The sequence below is a fragment of the Falco biarmicus genome, chromosome 9 (assembly GCF_023638135.1).
Source record: "Falco biarmicus isolate bFalBia1 chromosome 9, bFalBia1.pri, whole genome shotgun sequence".
In the NCBI taxonomy this organism is placed as follows: domain Eukaryota; kingdom Metazoa; phylum Chordata; class Aves; order Falconiformes; family Falconidae; genus Falco; species Falco biarmicus.
In genome coordinates this window covers 6,774,271-6,789,281 of record NC_079296.1, presented here as the reverse complement: position 1 = coordinate 6,789,281, position 15,011 = coordinate 6,774,271, and the positions used below count along the sequence as shown (strand labels likewise).

Below are 15,011 nucleotides of genomic sequence, written 5' to 3'. Positions count from 1 at the left end.
CTCTGCTTTTCCGAACCCAGCCCTGGAGGACAATATGCAGAGATCGAGAAGAAGTTTAGTCTCGCAGGTTTGCCACCAAATCCATACAGCATATCATAAATAACAGTAACGGTCCTTTCTCATTGATTCTTTCTCGAGACTGTCATCCAAGTCACCAGCCTGGGGAATTGCAGCAGGGGCTTGGAGGGGAGAGGCGGCAGTGACAGCTCAGCTGGGCTGAGCAGGGTCTCCCAGCAGGTGTGAATTTTAGTTAATTCCTCTCTCTCCATTTTTGGCTTTGAAGCCATGCTGCAGAACCAGAAGTTTGTATTTTCAGACTTATTTACTACACCGTTACGCGAGATGTCAAACACCGGGGCCAAAGCATTCACACCTCACTGTTGTAGCTGTGCTTCTAGAAGGTGGGGAAAAGTTAAAACAGAACCAGCAGACACACAGCTTTTCCCTCTCTCTAGCTCTCATCACCCCTTGTGTATTCAGACAGCCACAGAGCTGAGATACCTTTCAATTTTTTAAATAAGTTATTACTGCACAAGTATCCGGGAGCCTTGACGGTCCCCTCCCTCTGTTCTTCCCTCCCCAGCTGTGTTTATCGCACACAATGGGAGCTGGGGCAGAGCCGCCTGGAATCGGCAGGAGGCTAAACAGGGAGAAGGAAGAGCATCTTCTGTTCCCAGAGCTAACGGGAGAGAGCTCTCCTCCCATCTTACACTTGCTCCCATTATTCTGCCATTAACAATGAGGCACAGCTGTGATGACTATGTAGGAGGAGAAGCCTTGGATGGGGCTTGATAAGCTGCTCACACACACAGCAAAGGAGAGGAGAAAATTCCTACTTGTCACCAGCAGCAAAGCAGGCACCGTTAAGGGGAAACCAGGATTTTCGCTTTCAGCCTTTGGGCTGTTCACCAGCAACAACTGGCGCCATGGCATGGAGCCTCTCCCTCCTAACATGGACCCAAAGAATTGATAAGAGCTGTCAGAAGAGGTTTGAATGAAGGCAACAGCACCAACACACCATAAGTAGAGGCTTTTATTTATTCCAGCAAAGCCCCTGGTGCGTGACCCTGTGAATAAGGAAGGTGGTCACACACACACTTCAGATTTAATTTGCATGACCCCGTGAATCAAAAAGGTGGTCACATACACGCTTCAGATTTAATTTGCTTAAATAATGTACTGTTAGGACAGATGAGAACCGGGGAAGTGCTCTGGCAAGTCTGTTTGTGGTGATATACTGAAGGCAGCTCTGAAATGTCATCCCTTGCGATACAGCTCTTCGGAGGACAGGGCAGATCATCGATCAAGATTTAAGCCTATGTAAAAAACGGATCATGTGCAAGAACACATGTAGCGAGTTGTTATGAAAACCCCTCCGCCTCCCTGCTGACAGTGATAAATAGCCCTGAATTTTCCCCCATGAGTGAGAAGAGCGCCAGCCTTCGCTCCGGGGAAGGCAGATCCAGAGAGACAAGTAGGATAGCAGATCACGAGTGAAGAGGATGGGGTTTTGATCAAGCAAGGGGTGATGGGGGGGTGGGGGGAATGAAGTGTTTTGACAAAGCTGAATACCAACACGGGGCTGGGAGGGCTCCGGGTGCTGCAGTTGCAAGCTGGAGCGTGCTCTGGCAGCTCAGGATGGATGCGACCCCCCCGCTGCAATATCCCAGTGCATGGAGCCTGCCTGCTCCTCACACCTCGGGAGGACTGGAGCACCTCCCCCACACTTCTACAGCCAGCAAAAACGTTCACATTTTCTTAAAGGAAGACACCAAGCAAACAAATGGGAGTATAAGCTATTCATCACTGTCTGAAAATGATTCTCTAACTCTTAGGAAGTTCAAAGGCTAAAATGCAGGAGCAGACATGCTCGGCTGCACCTGAGCTGCTTCCAAATAGCTCCGCTCGGGATGTGTGTGCATTTTTAATTGCCTGCGTTGAGAGAGTGTGTTTTTCTAACTAGAAGGAAGATGGGAGGATAAATATAAATCCCTTTTCAGAATGAATTTTTATAGAAACCAAGCCAAGGTTTGTGCACACCATCACTTTTATATCCAAATTTGAAAGACTAGCACAGGGACACTACAGTCTTCTTTTCCTCCCCAGTTTGAATTTTTGTAACACAAAAATTAACACAACCTAGTTCTCTACCCCCCAAAAGCACTGGGAACCAACATCAGGAGCAGCAGGGAGACTTTAGCATGTAACTGGCATTGAGATGGGAAGGAATCATCCTCTTTCTTGTAAACCTGGCAAGACTCCCTTTAGCAAAAAAGCAAATAAAAAGTGCCTGTGTCATTAAAAAACCCATATGGGTTGAAGAAATCATCAACAGAGACAGAGGAGCCTGTTGCCTTCAGAAAACACTTATCAGCATCTTTGTCAGAAGGAAGCCTTATTTTCCTCTTTCTTCATAAACTACCAAAGATGATGGGATGCAGAAATAAATGATGAATGAAAGTCCTTAATTAAATACAAACCAAGAGGGACTTGGGGCACTGTATTTTAATTCAATCTTCTGACAGCACTTCATAAGCCTTGGGACAGTGTCTTACTCGCATTTTGTAATGCAAATGAACTGCTGCACTAGCAACCTTCACCCCCCCCCCCCAAGAGAAAAGATGGAAAAGTTAAAAGCTTTAGAAAAAACACCTCTGAGGGGCCAAGAAGAATTAGCCATTTTTGAGAAAAAAGAAGTGCTGCAGCCAGCAGTTTGCTTGGGCTCCAAAAGCAAAGCCCTGTGAGCACAGAGTGTCCTCCCCAGCCCAGCCTGGCTAGGTGGGATTTCCATGGGAGCTGCCTGGAGCAGCGTAGGGAAATTCAGTTCCCCCAGGAGAAAAGAAAAGGCTCCCATGGTCTGAAACAAGAGATTGTGAGAGGAGGCATCAGGAAAGAGGGTTCTTCTGCACTCGCCTTCTCCCATCGGAAGATGAGCCCTTTCTCTTGGGTGGGTCTGATCAGGAATTAGGTTCACATGGCTCTGAGCACATTGGACCCAAGCACCACCGGTGCTGTTAGAGCATCATGAATCTGGGCAAGATGCAGAAAAAGCATGTTGTTGCCTCCAAGCCGGAGAGGGTCACCAACATTTAATGTAAGAAAAATAAAATAAATTCCATTAAAGTGACAAGAAACATCTTCCCAAAAACTTTGAGGGACTTCTTATATTCTACCCAAAACATTGAGCCTTTACACCCATCTGGGGCCAACTCGAATAGCTGCTCCCTGCAGCTGAGATGGTAAAGGCAAAAAGGAAAGGATCAGCCACTGGTGTTGGACTATTCTACTATAAACACATAGCGGCCAAGTAACACATTAACACAGTGAGACTGCAAAGGTGCCTCCTAAAGTAGCATTTCATGTTCGGTCCACGTCGCTGCAAGCACAGAAAAAGAACTGAAAAAGCATTCCCTCTGTGAGCTTTTCTTCTTTTCTTTCCCCCTCTATTCCTTCCAGATCTAATAAACAGGGCTAATAGACAGCTATATCCAGAGATTTACTGCGTTTAAGCCTGACATGAGGATCCAGAGATGAAGCCCTTAAGAGCAGATTTGTATTCAGCATGAGCCGTGAGTTCGGGGAGCAACGCCAAATGCGGTGCTGCAATTCCTGATTTCACAGTGGAAGACTTCAAAGGCTACAGGCACAGTGTCATCAGAGATGGGCTGAACTCATTCATGAGGTTTTTAATAAGACTCCCAAGCTCTCTGTTTCGGTTCTGGGAGGATTTATGGGTTTAGAGAAGAGCGGTTCTCGATACATCTTATCAGGAGTTCAAATAGGAGGAGAATAACTCTCTGGAAGACAAATGACAGTGGCTGGAGCTGGCGACAAGGGACCTGACTCCTGCAGCTGGATACGGTCCCATTCCCAAGCCCCTAAAAAAAGTCTCCTTTTTTGCCGGCCAGCCTGGAAGCTGGAGGAGGGGCAGAGAGGCAGGATGCTCGTCCACAACCCATTTTGCCTCCTCATTTGCCTCTGATATCTCTCACCTTTCAGCATTTCCAGAAGCCTAGAAGCATTCCAAGCCTTTTTCTTCAGCTGTACCCCCAGGAAGCAGAGCCTTTCTTCCATACAGCCCAGGAACTCACTGATTTGGGGGGGCCTCACAGAGCAATCCAGGTCAGAAAACTTTTGCAGGATCGGGGCTCAGGCGATACACAGAGGTCCCATTGGCGTCCCAGTACAAACCCATCTCACATGTCCCCCTCCAGGGCTGGACAACTGGTGTCCCTGTCACTGCTGACAGAGCAGAGCTCATCGAGCGCTGGGAGACAGACTCACTACTCGTCTCTGGCAGACAAACTGACAGCTTAGTGCTCAATCATCAATATTAATTGGCTCATTAACAAAGGCTTTTAAAACCAGTCCCAGCCACAGGGGGAAGGGAAAGAGAAAAAGGGATGAAATCAGCACGCCCATCTATCTTCAACATTTTTAAGCTTTTGACTATGGATTTCTTTCTTCTACCCAGCATCAGCCGGAGCAGGGAGGGGGTGAGACTTGTGCAGTTAAACAAATCAATTGATGAATTTTCTCCGTGACATTCAGGGGCTGAGTCCAAGGCTAATCTTAAAAAAGAACTGCCAGAGGATTTTAATAAATCCCTTTAATTAAGTGATATGTTTTAGAATTAAATTATGATGAAAACTATAAATCCTTTCTCAACAAATGGAGTTCAGTGTGCACAGAAGGAAAAGGGCATTTCTCTTCTTTTATCTTTCTGGTTTTTCCACCCCATAATACAATAGGATTCAAACAATTAATTACCAAACAATACAGGAGGCCACGTCATTTATCACCCTGCAATCCAGTCTTTTAGATTAGTAGGATTTGACCTTGCACTAACTAATCCTGTGCTAGGAAAATGGTTTAATATTTTTTTTTTTTTCCTCCTCTCTGAAGGGCTCTGGGACTTTGCTCCAAGGTAGTTCCCACTGCTGAAGCAGCACTGCAACCACCTCTCCATGCAGGTGGCCCAGCCTGGGACCTCCCTGTGAGATGTCTGAACAGTGTCCCCTATTAAATGCGAGCAAGGTCCATCCATGCCCTCAGCTCACCAACACCCCTTTAGAAACCTCAGCCCTATGCATCACCCCCAACATCGCATACAACTGGCCAGCCCCAAGGATATACAAGCAAAAGTGTTACTCATGCCACTAAGCACAGTGAAATACCCTTATACATGAGGGGTTTACATAGGGAGACTAGAATAATTTGGCACCAGTAAATGGGTCACTTGTCCCTGCCCACAAGGGACTTTGCTCATGCACCTCTTCATGATCAGAGTCAGCAGCAGCACGAAGACCCATTTGTGCTGGCTTTGGCAGGAACAGATTAGTGTCCTGCTCCTGCCCTTGCACATCCCTGGGCACACAGCAGGCGCTTGCCTGTTTCGCTGTATGTGGTTTCTTGAAATGAGAAGCATCCCTGTGGGACCAAGCTCAGCACCTTGCAAAGTCCCACCAGAGAAGAAACCTGCTGTCACGCAGGAGCATGCAGGTAGAGCAAGGAAAATCCCCTGTTCGTTCATCCTGACCAGACCCAAAGGCAGGGTGGAGAGGAGCTCCTCTCTGTGTGTAGATGTGTGGTTTATTAAGGGGGCTGGTAGTGAAATGAGAATTACAGAGGGATGCAGAGGAGGGAAAAGCATGTCTTGCTGTGATGCTCACACCACCCTTCCTTGTGTTTGTGCCAGAGTGGCTCTGCTGAGTTTGTTTCTCAATTGCTCGTTTGTCTTGTAGATTGAACACAGAACTCATACAGTTCAGGATGGGGAAACCTTGAACCAGGGCAGCCAAGAGCAGGAAAGATCAGAGGTACATGAAAACAGTCTGGGAGAAGGAAAAAACCCAACAACCTACAAAACGCATACAGTGCTGTGCACGAAGCTTCACCAGCTCAATAGGTTGCTTTAACCATCACCATTTTGTTGTATAGCACAAGAGCTGTCTTAATGCAGCACAGAGAGTCAATAAAGATGGGAGAGAAACTAAACAAGAGAGATTGTTCCCCAAGTTACAGCCCTGTCACAGCCGAGGCTCCCCGTTAGCCTATTTACCTTGCTCCACTATCAGACTTGCTGCATAAATAGAACTGTTCATTTTCTTCTCCCAGCCAGCTCACCTCCTCCGTTGGGATCTCAGTGCAAACAGCTCAGGGTACCAGGCCACTGCAATATTCTTTTCCAACAAGGCTGATGGCAATTTCAGGAAGGAAGAAAAAAACAAAAAAACAAAACAAACAAAAAAAATCCAATTGGAAGAGCTGCTGAAAGATTGCAAACAAGGAAATATACAAGTAAAACAATACAGTACTGAGAAAATAAAGAGGCTAATAATAGGAACTTTCTTAATATTAAATTCTCTGTTGCTATAGCCGGACTAGTGCCCTGCTGCTATTTCTGTAATCCACAGAGGCTGCACTAGGACCAGCAACGGCACTTACCACAACCACAGCTTTCACTTTTAAAAATGTTTCTCCATCACTAAGCAATTTACCCCCAAACCAAGCAGCATTACAGCCAGTTAAATTTCCCTCATGAATCTTTTTCAGTATTTATATTTGGGGAATCTATAAAAGTCACAGAAATTTTTCACATTCATTAAAAAATATCCATTATTCTGATCAAAAGAACCCCCAACCAACTAGATCTTGGTCAGGTTTTTCAATTTCCAATACTGCCAGGACTAAACCTTCTGACTTACCTCCATCTGAATTCAGAGGAAAGGCATACATGAAGCAAGCTCCTTCCCAGTTTGCAAAGAAGAAGAACCCAGTAGCTGCTGGCTTTTTATGAGGCAAAAGCAATCAGGAGCCTCACCTGCTGAAAAGCCTGGTTTGCTACCCTGTGCCTCAGAATGAACCCTCTCAAATCCTGGTAAGTAGTGCAAGCCTGAATACTTTTCAAAAGGAAACATGACACAAGTAGCCCTGAGGTCTCCCTGTCTGGAAACATTTTCTGGGGCTATTCCTTTTTTTTTCCCATAAGCATCACTATTTGCAGAACAGGGGCACTTTGGACAGGGACATTCACCAACGTCATCTCGGGGTGGCACATCCATACGTTACCTCTTTATTGCCCAACAGCATATTGATCCCATGCTTTTCTGTCTCTGGCAAGATGTGAGAACCTACAGGAATCACAAGAAATATGAAAGTGAGAGAAAGAGGAACAGAAGCTGCTGTTTACCCATCCCTTAGTGAAACAGAAGGACATAAATTTCCCAGTAAATTCCCATCTCTTAAAAGATGGCAATTGATGAAACACAACTTATTGCTGGTAAAACACAATTGTTTTCAATAATTAATATACAAGATACCTTTAAGAAAGGCAGAGGTCCTGCGGATTGGAAGGTGCAATTATTGTTTCATTAAAGATTGATTACATGTGTGGCCAGTCATTTGAATAATGGCTCTGCTGACACCTTAAATGGAATGATAAATGAGGTTGGGTCCACTGCTGTGACTTGATGCACAAGTTGACTCATGAATGCTAGTGAGAAACAGCAGCATCTTTCCAGCCCAAAAGGTCATCTGAAATATTAAAGAGCTGAAGATCAAGTAACTATGAATAAGGTCAAACAGAGTGTTGTGGTGACAGAACTGGAATTAATTAAATGATAATTATCCTACATTTATACATTCATTTTTATTTTCTTTTTGTTATGGAAGAAATCCAAAGGGATGGCCTCACTCGGCAGTGACAGGCAGGGTGTTTGTAACCAGCCACAGCAGAACAGTTTCTCTGCTGAGAGGGGAAAGGAAGGTGCCCATTTTAAATGATGGGAGCCATCGGTAAAAGGGTGGTTGCCACCACAAAGGTGTCATCTGATTGCGGAAAAAGGCCCATGAAATCTTGAGGAGAGAGAGAAGCCACCTCTCTCTGATCAGCAGAGCCTGCGGGACACCCTTCCCTCTCCCCGCTGAGCAGGACCAAGCGTTTTACACAGGATCCTTTGGGGAGGGCAGAAATGTGGTGGCATTTCTGAGGCTGCAGCATGGCGAAACTTGGCAAAGGCTCAGAACAGCAACCCCTGCCTGCAGTGCTCATTAGCTCTTCCGTGGGCAGGTCTTCCCACACCTGAATGATGAGCCTGGTGGGTGTCATCATTCCTGCTTGCACATTTTGCTGGGCAAGGTGGATCCAGCCTCCCCAGGCTGGGGCTGGCAGCCTGGGGATTTGCAGGAGGAGATGGAGCCCTTGATTTTCTTCCTGTAGCCATTGGCAGTCGCCTACACAGTCATTGCACACCCCTGTAGCTCCAACTCCCCTCAAAGGAAACATGAAAGGAAAGCATCCAGAGCACATCGTCTCAGGGAACAGGGGTGGGGGGAACAGGACGGACACACACAACGTTTGTTACTAAAAGTACAGCTTGCAGTTCAGCCCCACGCTTAGGGCCCGGGAAGGCGAGCGATGCTCTGTGGGTTTGCACCCCGAGGGCTCGCTGCAGCACCCATGGGAGGGAGAGCAGCCCAGGGTGCACATCACAGAGACACGGGGAACCATCAGTGACTCTTCTCCCCCCACCCCTCAGTGTTCCTCACAAGCCCTTGCACTATCATCGAAACTGTGCTCGAGACAAAAGCCTGAAGCCCACAGTGTCTTGGCTGCAGCATCCTTGGGTTGTGGTGGCTGGAGCCAGCACAGCAGGGGGTGAGGCAGTCCCCTCTTTTCAATGGCAAAGTGGGGAGCAGGCCAAAACTGATGTCCTTCTGCAGCCAGCAAAGCTTGTAAGGCAGGAGTTACAGTAAGGAAGAACAAATATGCGTTGTAAGTAAATGCCTTAATTATATTCATGATTGGTTTTGCCCTAGACTACAGTGCTGAGGAGACCCTCTTCTATCAAAGTCAATTAAATGCTTGCTATTCTCCTAAAACCCAGCAATAAAACAAGAGCTGTACATATCCATTAAACTGCAGTACACATCCATTAAACTTGCTTTTGCTGCTGCAGTTCATTTACTGCCAGGTTTGGACTTGATTCTGATCTCGTTTACGTGAGTTTTACCCTGGTGTAATAGCAGAGACGTGGCAAAGTCAGTCTGGCTGATTTACTCCAGCTTGGTACAGATACTGACACAGTTACAAAGGGGGTGAGACAGATACTTTCATTTCAAAGACCTGCAAATAATCTTTGTGCATCAATAAACTCAAGAGATTAATGGTTTGCTAAACAGCTAGGTTATTCTACACACACACATGCACACGCGCAGGTGCACATACAAATCTATATGCAGCTCTTGAAACAAATTTCTCCTAGAGATAGGAAAGCTTTCTCCTGGCAGGAAACCTTCAGGAAGTTTGTACACGAGAGGAGCACTGTCTGCCCACTCCTCCGGTCCCCTGGATCCTGGAAATAGAGTTGGAGGTGACAACGGAGGGTGCAATGCTGGGGCTGGGCCATCTGCACAAAGCTGATCTCCCTCTGCAAAACAAGCTTCGTTCCTAAGTTAGCAGCAGAGCGATCCTGGGCTGGGAACTTCTAGCTGTACTCACTTGTCAAACTAAATCACTTAAGAAGAACAAAAGCTTCCCCCTCTTTGTATGAAACTTGGCTGGGAGTTTGCTTGTGTCAAGGGGTGTAATGCCCTTAAGTCTGGGACTGAGTTTCTCTGCTGTGTGCTACCCAACACCAAGAGCTTTACTGGATCCTACACTGTGCTGTCAGCCATGCCAACACTTTCAAAATAAACATTCAGAAAAACATCCTGAGCTTCTCTCCTTTGCAGAGACTGAAATCCCCATCCCACTTCCACCTCATCCCCCCTCACCCCACCATGAGGTCTAGTAGTGCCCTGGGCACAACAAATGTATATTCCCTCCTGCACAGTCAGGTTTTATCATATAGACAGTGTCCTGGGTGATGCTGTGGTGGCAGATAGAGCTCAGCCACCAGGCATGGACCATAGCGCATCCGGAAAGTTTAAGAAGTTTAACTTTTTATAACTGCTGTTGGTATTTCAAAGAGTTCGTGGGGAATCTGCGCCTGCAGTGCAAGACAAGGTGTTGAAATTACCAGCACTTTAAAGATGCCTTTGCTGTCTTAAAATTTCCTTAAGAAGTCTCACAGTATTTTTCTTGAAAGGAGCTGAAGATAACAGGGAAATAGTAGAAAGGTAGAAAAGGGAAAGCAGAAATCAATGTTTGCCAGTAGGCAGAGCACAAGGGAAGTCAGGCAAGCAGAGGGACACTTCCACAAGCATCTACATATATGAAAAGCTTGTGTTGCAGTGGCTTTCATACAAAGTTGAACAGATGCCTTTGAAAAGAAGATTCCTGCATCCCAGCAGGCACCAATACCTCCATCCCTTTGCCTCTCTGGAGGCTGGCCACCACTAGCTGCCCTGTTTCTCACTCCCCTGCTCCAAGGAGCTGTGGATGTGCAGAAAGAAATGCACACGTGAAGGTAGAAACCAAGGACTTCTCCGTTTTGGATGATGGGCTTGATGTGCCTTTGGGGTGACCCATGCTTATGGCTTTCATTTTGCCTTTAAAGCAGCTGCCAGCACAAAGCTATAATGCTTCGTGGCAATAAGCAGGGCTGTAATGAACCTGACGAGAAGGAAAAGAAAAGGTCACCATGCCCTTGTCTATTAACTTGGCCCTGCAGAAAGACCCAGTGACTAATTAAAACTGTGGGCTTCACAGCCAGGAATACTAATGCTTACAGTGTACTGGCCTTAATTATCTACCTCTGTGTGCTTCTTCATGAAGGGGAAAAACAACCCATATTCAATCTAATTGGCTTAATTTTTATAACTATGTTCCCCCATGAGATCTATTTCTAAAACAATTTGGACTGTTCTTTCAGTATCCTTTTCTTATATCCTTATGATCATCTCATTCATTCTAATTTGGAAAGAGGCCCCATGAAAGAATACAAAAATCCTCGAGTTTCTTTTGTGCTGTGTAATGCATGATGTGCATTTCCTGACAGCAAGACTTCTGGGTCTCCTCCTCAATAATTCTTTATTTTTTTATTCCTGACTAGGAATAAAACCTGCATTTTTAAGGGAGAAGATGAAAAGCAACAGCAGCAGTGCTCCAGTGTTTGTGGTGGAGTCTTCTTGATTTAAAAATCAAGACAAGCAATATCTGTAAATGAAAAGTTCAGCTTCAAAGAGGAATAAATTCATTTACATGCAGGAGGTCTGACTGGTCTCTCTCTGCCCGCTAGTCTGTTAATCTCGGGCTCCTGTGCACTGGGTGCTCCAAACCTTCCAGAAATACCCCTCAAAAAGCTGGAGTTTGCAAAGGGTTATAGTCTTTCTCCTTCTCAGTTTGGATTTTAATTATTGAAGAAAAAAACCCCAAACCAACAACAACAACAAAAAAAAAGGTGAGAGCTTTGAGATTTATTGCATCCATAAAGGCTCTGTACACGGTGATTTACACAGCCCCAGCAGTGGTCTGACTCCAGCAAGAAAAATGTGTGGGACTGTGATTTACAAACACCTACCTGGCATTTTCAGAATTCTTATAGCAGCAAACTATTGGGTCAATAACTCTGTTAGTGATCACCACTGGGCGTTAGGTCAGATACCATACACCTTTGTGCATGTTTATTTACTTTTTGAATTCACATTGCCATCAATACTTAGTAAGGACGATGTATGCCCCCCTAGGACATAGGGGTATGTACCTGCAGGGTCCTAATCATGGCTTTAGGCTTGTTTTCATGGCCAGCTGCAGGAAAGCCATCAAAGCCAAGTCTTTATTTCAGCTGTTTCAGCTTCCCAGGGTGAAGTCCCCGTGGCTGCAGATGCTGAGCAGATGGGGAGCTGCTGAACGGTGCCAGAGGGCCACATTTCACAAGTGCCTAAATCCCTTTTAAAATTTTTCCTAAAAGCATGATCCAATTCTTCTCTCTTGGGTTAGCTAAAGGTAAAGCAACTAGTTTCAGGTGTGCTCTTAAATTTGAGTCCCTCGGTTCAGCAGGGGAAAGAAGCAGCTTCTGAAAGCATTTGGTCCCACCTGAGGAGGCTGCAAACCGCTCCAGCATGTGCTGCCTATGCCAAGAAGGATGTATTGCCTCTTTAATCAATTCCGCAATGGTTCCATACCTTTGCTGTATAGGAAACCGTATCTGGGAGTGTCACACTGGCAAATAACAGCAGAGGGAAAGAATAATTTAATGCGCAAGGCATGGGAGCTAAGATTATTCCAGCGAAGAACTGAAAAGCAATGGGGAGTTGATGAAGATGAACAGGGAGGAAGGCTGACTCAGAGGTGTGATGGCGTGGAGGAGGCATGTGGGATGTTGAAGGAAGAGGCGGGCAAAGAGCCCCTCATTTCTTTTCCCCTCTGTGGTGACGGGCAGGAGATCTGTTCCCTGGAAATACACACTGCTGCAAGCACCCTGATTCCCTGGAGCTGGGATGGCAACAAATTATGGCGTGTGAGAAACCTTTAAAACATATTGATGTTTATGGGGCGTTGTTTCATTTGCAAGCCATTACAGCAAATCTCAAGCTGGACATGAAGCTGAGCACCATAATGCTCTCTCTTCCTGCTTCTTTTCCCTTTCCCCCGGCTCCTGAAATACAAAGCACGCCTTCGTGCCGAAATATATATATAGCCAGCCTAAAAGCGATGGAATAAATGAGTCAGCAGCATCCGACTTCAGTAATGAGATAACTCCTTTGAGCAAAAGACGGTGGGAACTACATGCCATAGCTAAGCTCTGAAATACCAGCCCCATGCCAGTGGGCCCTCGCCAAAGGAATATTTTGTTTTGTTTTCTGGGAGGGAAGCGAGCACTGCTGGTCCTGCCGACGGCAGGGCGGAAGCTCACCGGTAGGGACAGATGGACCCGGCCGTGAGTCACGGCAGGGAGGCTCCTCATGGCAGACGGCGAGAAGGAAAAACAACTCCGTGGTGTGGCAATCTGCCAGTCTCCCCATCCGCACCAGCAAAGTATGGGCAAAGCCATGCAGGAGCAGCCCCCGCCAGCCGCCCATCCCCCTCGCCGGCTGCCTGGACCCTGCTGCCCCCCAGCTTGGGATGCCCAGGGAAGCCAGGCTAGGTCCTTGCATGGTCCTTGGAGGGAGACTCCTCCAGGTTACTGGAGGATGAGCTGCTCTCAGCCCTCATCTGCAGTGTTGGATCCACCCCTAGAGCTTCAGCCAGAGGGAATTGTCCCAGACAGCATGGGGACACGATGGAAAAGTCATTTAGCACCATGTTGGGGCACGCACACACAGGGGGAAAGGTGCGGGAGAAGAGGTAATCAGTTAGAAATGATTTTTAGCAGAAGTTTCTTGATCATTAGCATATTAATGAAGTTTTTAATAATACGTTAACCTTTCCTCATTCCTCCACCCTGGGAAAAAAAAATCACACCACTTCTTTGGTTCAGCAAAAAGGGCTGCCCTGGGGGGATGCAGTTCTTCCAGCTGAAACAGTCATTAGATTTAGCATAAGAAATAGGTTCCCTCTGGAAAACTCTTTTGGTGGCTGAAGGCCCCCCCCAGCCACCAGGATCCAGATCCAAGGCCCAGCTCCCTCCTCAGAAGAATCTGCTTTTTCTATTTATCTTGTTTCCTCGCTGGCGTTTATTTATTATTTGGTGGATTTTGTTTTTCCATAAGCGAAGGCGATGGTGTAAAAACTCAGCAGGGATAATAGATGCTTTATAGATGCCAGAAATGAAACACCAGCAGATGCTACATGGAAACTAAAGGCGTTGAAGAGCTTTCACTGCTCCCGTGCTCTTTGGGAAGTGCCGTTCCTTCCTCCAAAACTCAGTTTAGCGAACGACACTGTGGTTTTCTCTCACAGTATTTCATACAGAAGACTCCAGTTACTAACCGAGGATGCATGCTAGGGCAAAGGAGATCTCTTCCTCAGTCTCAGAGAAAAATAGCTTTGGAAAAAATTGATTCCTTCAGTCCTTAAAGCCTTTATTTCTCACAGGTGGCTCCCCCAGCCTCTCTTGAAGCAGAGTCAGTCCAGATGATTACATATTATTTCTCCTCACTACTAGTGTTGCCACGGGCTCAGAAATATCGCCTGCCTCAAACACCAGCTGCAAAGGGCTAAGGTGGAACCGAAGCTCTGGACATGCCACAGGTTTGATGAATTCAGCATCAGCCCTAGCCTGGCGGGTCTCGTAAGCTCCTATAATTTCATTTTTCCTGCTGTGATTTATGGCACAAGGTAGAAGACAGTGTTTGTGATATTTTTGAGGAAGGCACTGGAGGTTTGCAAACAGCTTTGCTCTTTGGGACAGAGTTGACAGGGGGAAAGAAAATGGCACTAACAGCAGCAGCAGCACATTGTGAGATTCCACGCAGCTTTGTAGGAAGAAGGAAACTTCTCACCAAGTATCTTAGAGTTGTGGATGGCAACAGAAATACTAATCTTTTCTTGATTGCCTGTCAACTGAAATTATTCATCCTGGGTGAGCAGAAATTTGCAAGGCTGCATTTCTTTGGTATTTAAACATATGGGCAGAGGATCCATCACTGTGATAAATGAATCCCGACAGATTTAGAAAATCAGCTACACCCCAAATCTGGACAGGGACCAGGAACTTTTTCCCAACTTTGGGGGAGCTGGAGCCCCCCCACCTTCATGCACCACATCACAAGAGAAACCTGCCCTGCGGCAGGCGCATGCAAAGCAGAGCAGGGACCACCGAGTCTGGACAACAGTAAATAAATCAACAAGTAAAACCAGTACAAATGGAAAGAGATGTTTATCCCCTGTGGCATCCCACACCACCTCTGTCACAGCCAGACCTCCTAAACATCCTCCTGCTTGATTGATACAGACCTGGGAGGTGATTCACCTTCACGTGCTCTGGTTCTGGAAGCCTGGCTCTGAAAAATAAGGGGAGTATGAGACCCCCGTCACAGCCAGGAACTGTGGAGCTGGGTGCTTCTCCCTGCACCCCTGTCACCCCCAAGCGAGTCTGATAAAAATGCAACTCTGTGTCCTGTGTACAGGAATGAAGCCCACAGACCTGATCCTCACTGGGGCAATGGAACACGGAGACACTGGC

The 15,011-nt window shown here is 46.5% G+C and overlaps 1 long non-coding RNA gene across 1 annotated transcript in view; it reads right to left on the bottom strand.

Moving 5' to 3' along the window:
* LOC130155335 (uncharacterized) overlaps positions 1-15,011 on the bottom strand; it is a 32,366-nt gene that overhangs the window by 16,599 nt on the left and 756 nt on the right. The window contains exons 2-3 of the long non-coding RNA XR_008824019.1: positions 7,072-7,133; positions 6,062-6,196 (exon numbers count right to left, since the gene is read on the bottom strand). This is a non-coding gene — a long non-coding RNA (uncharacterized LOC130155335). The remainder of the gene's footprint in view (positions 1-6,061; positions 6,197-7,071; positions 7,134-15,011) is intronic.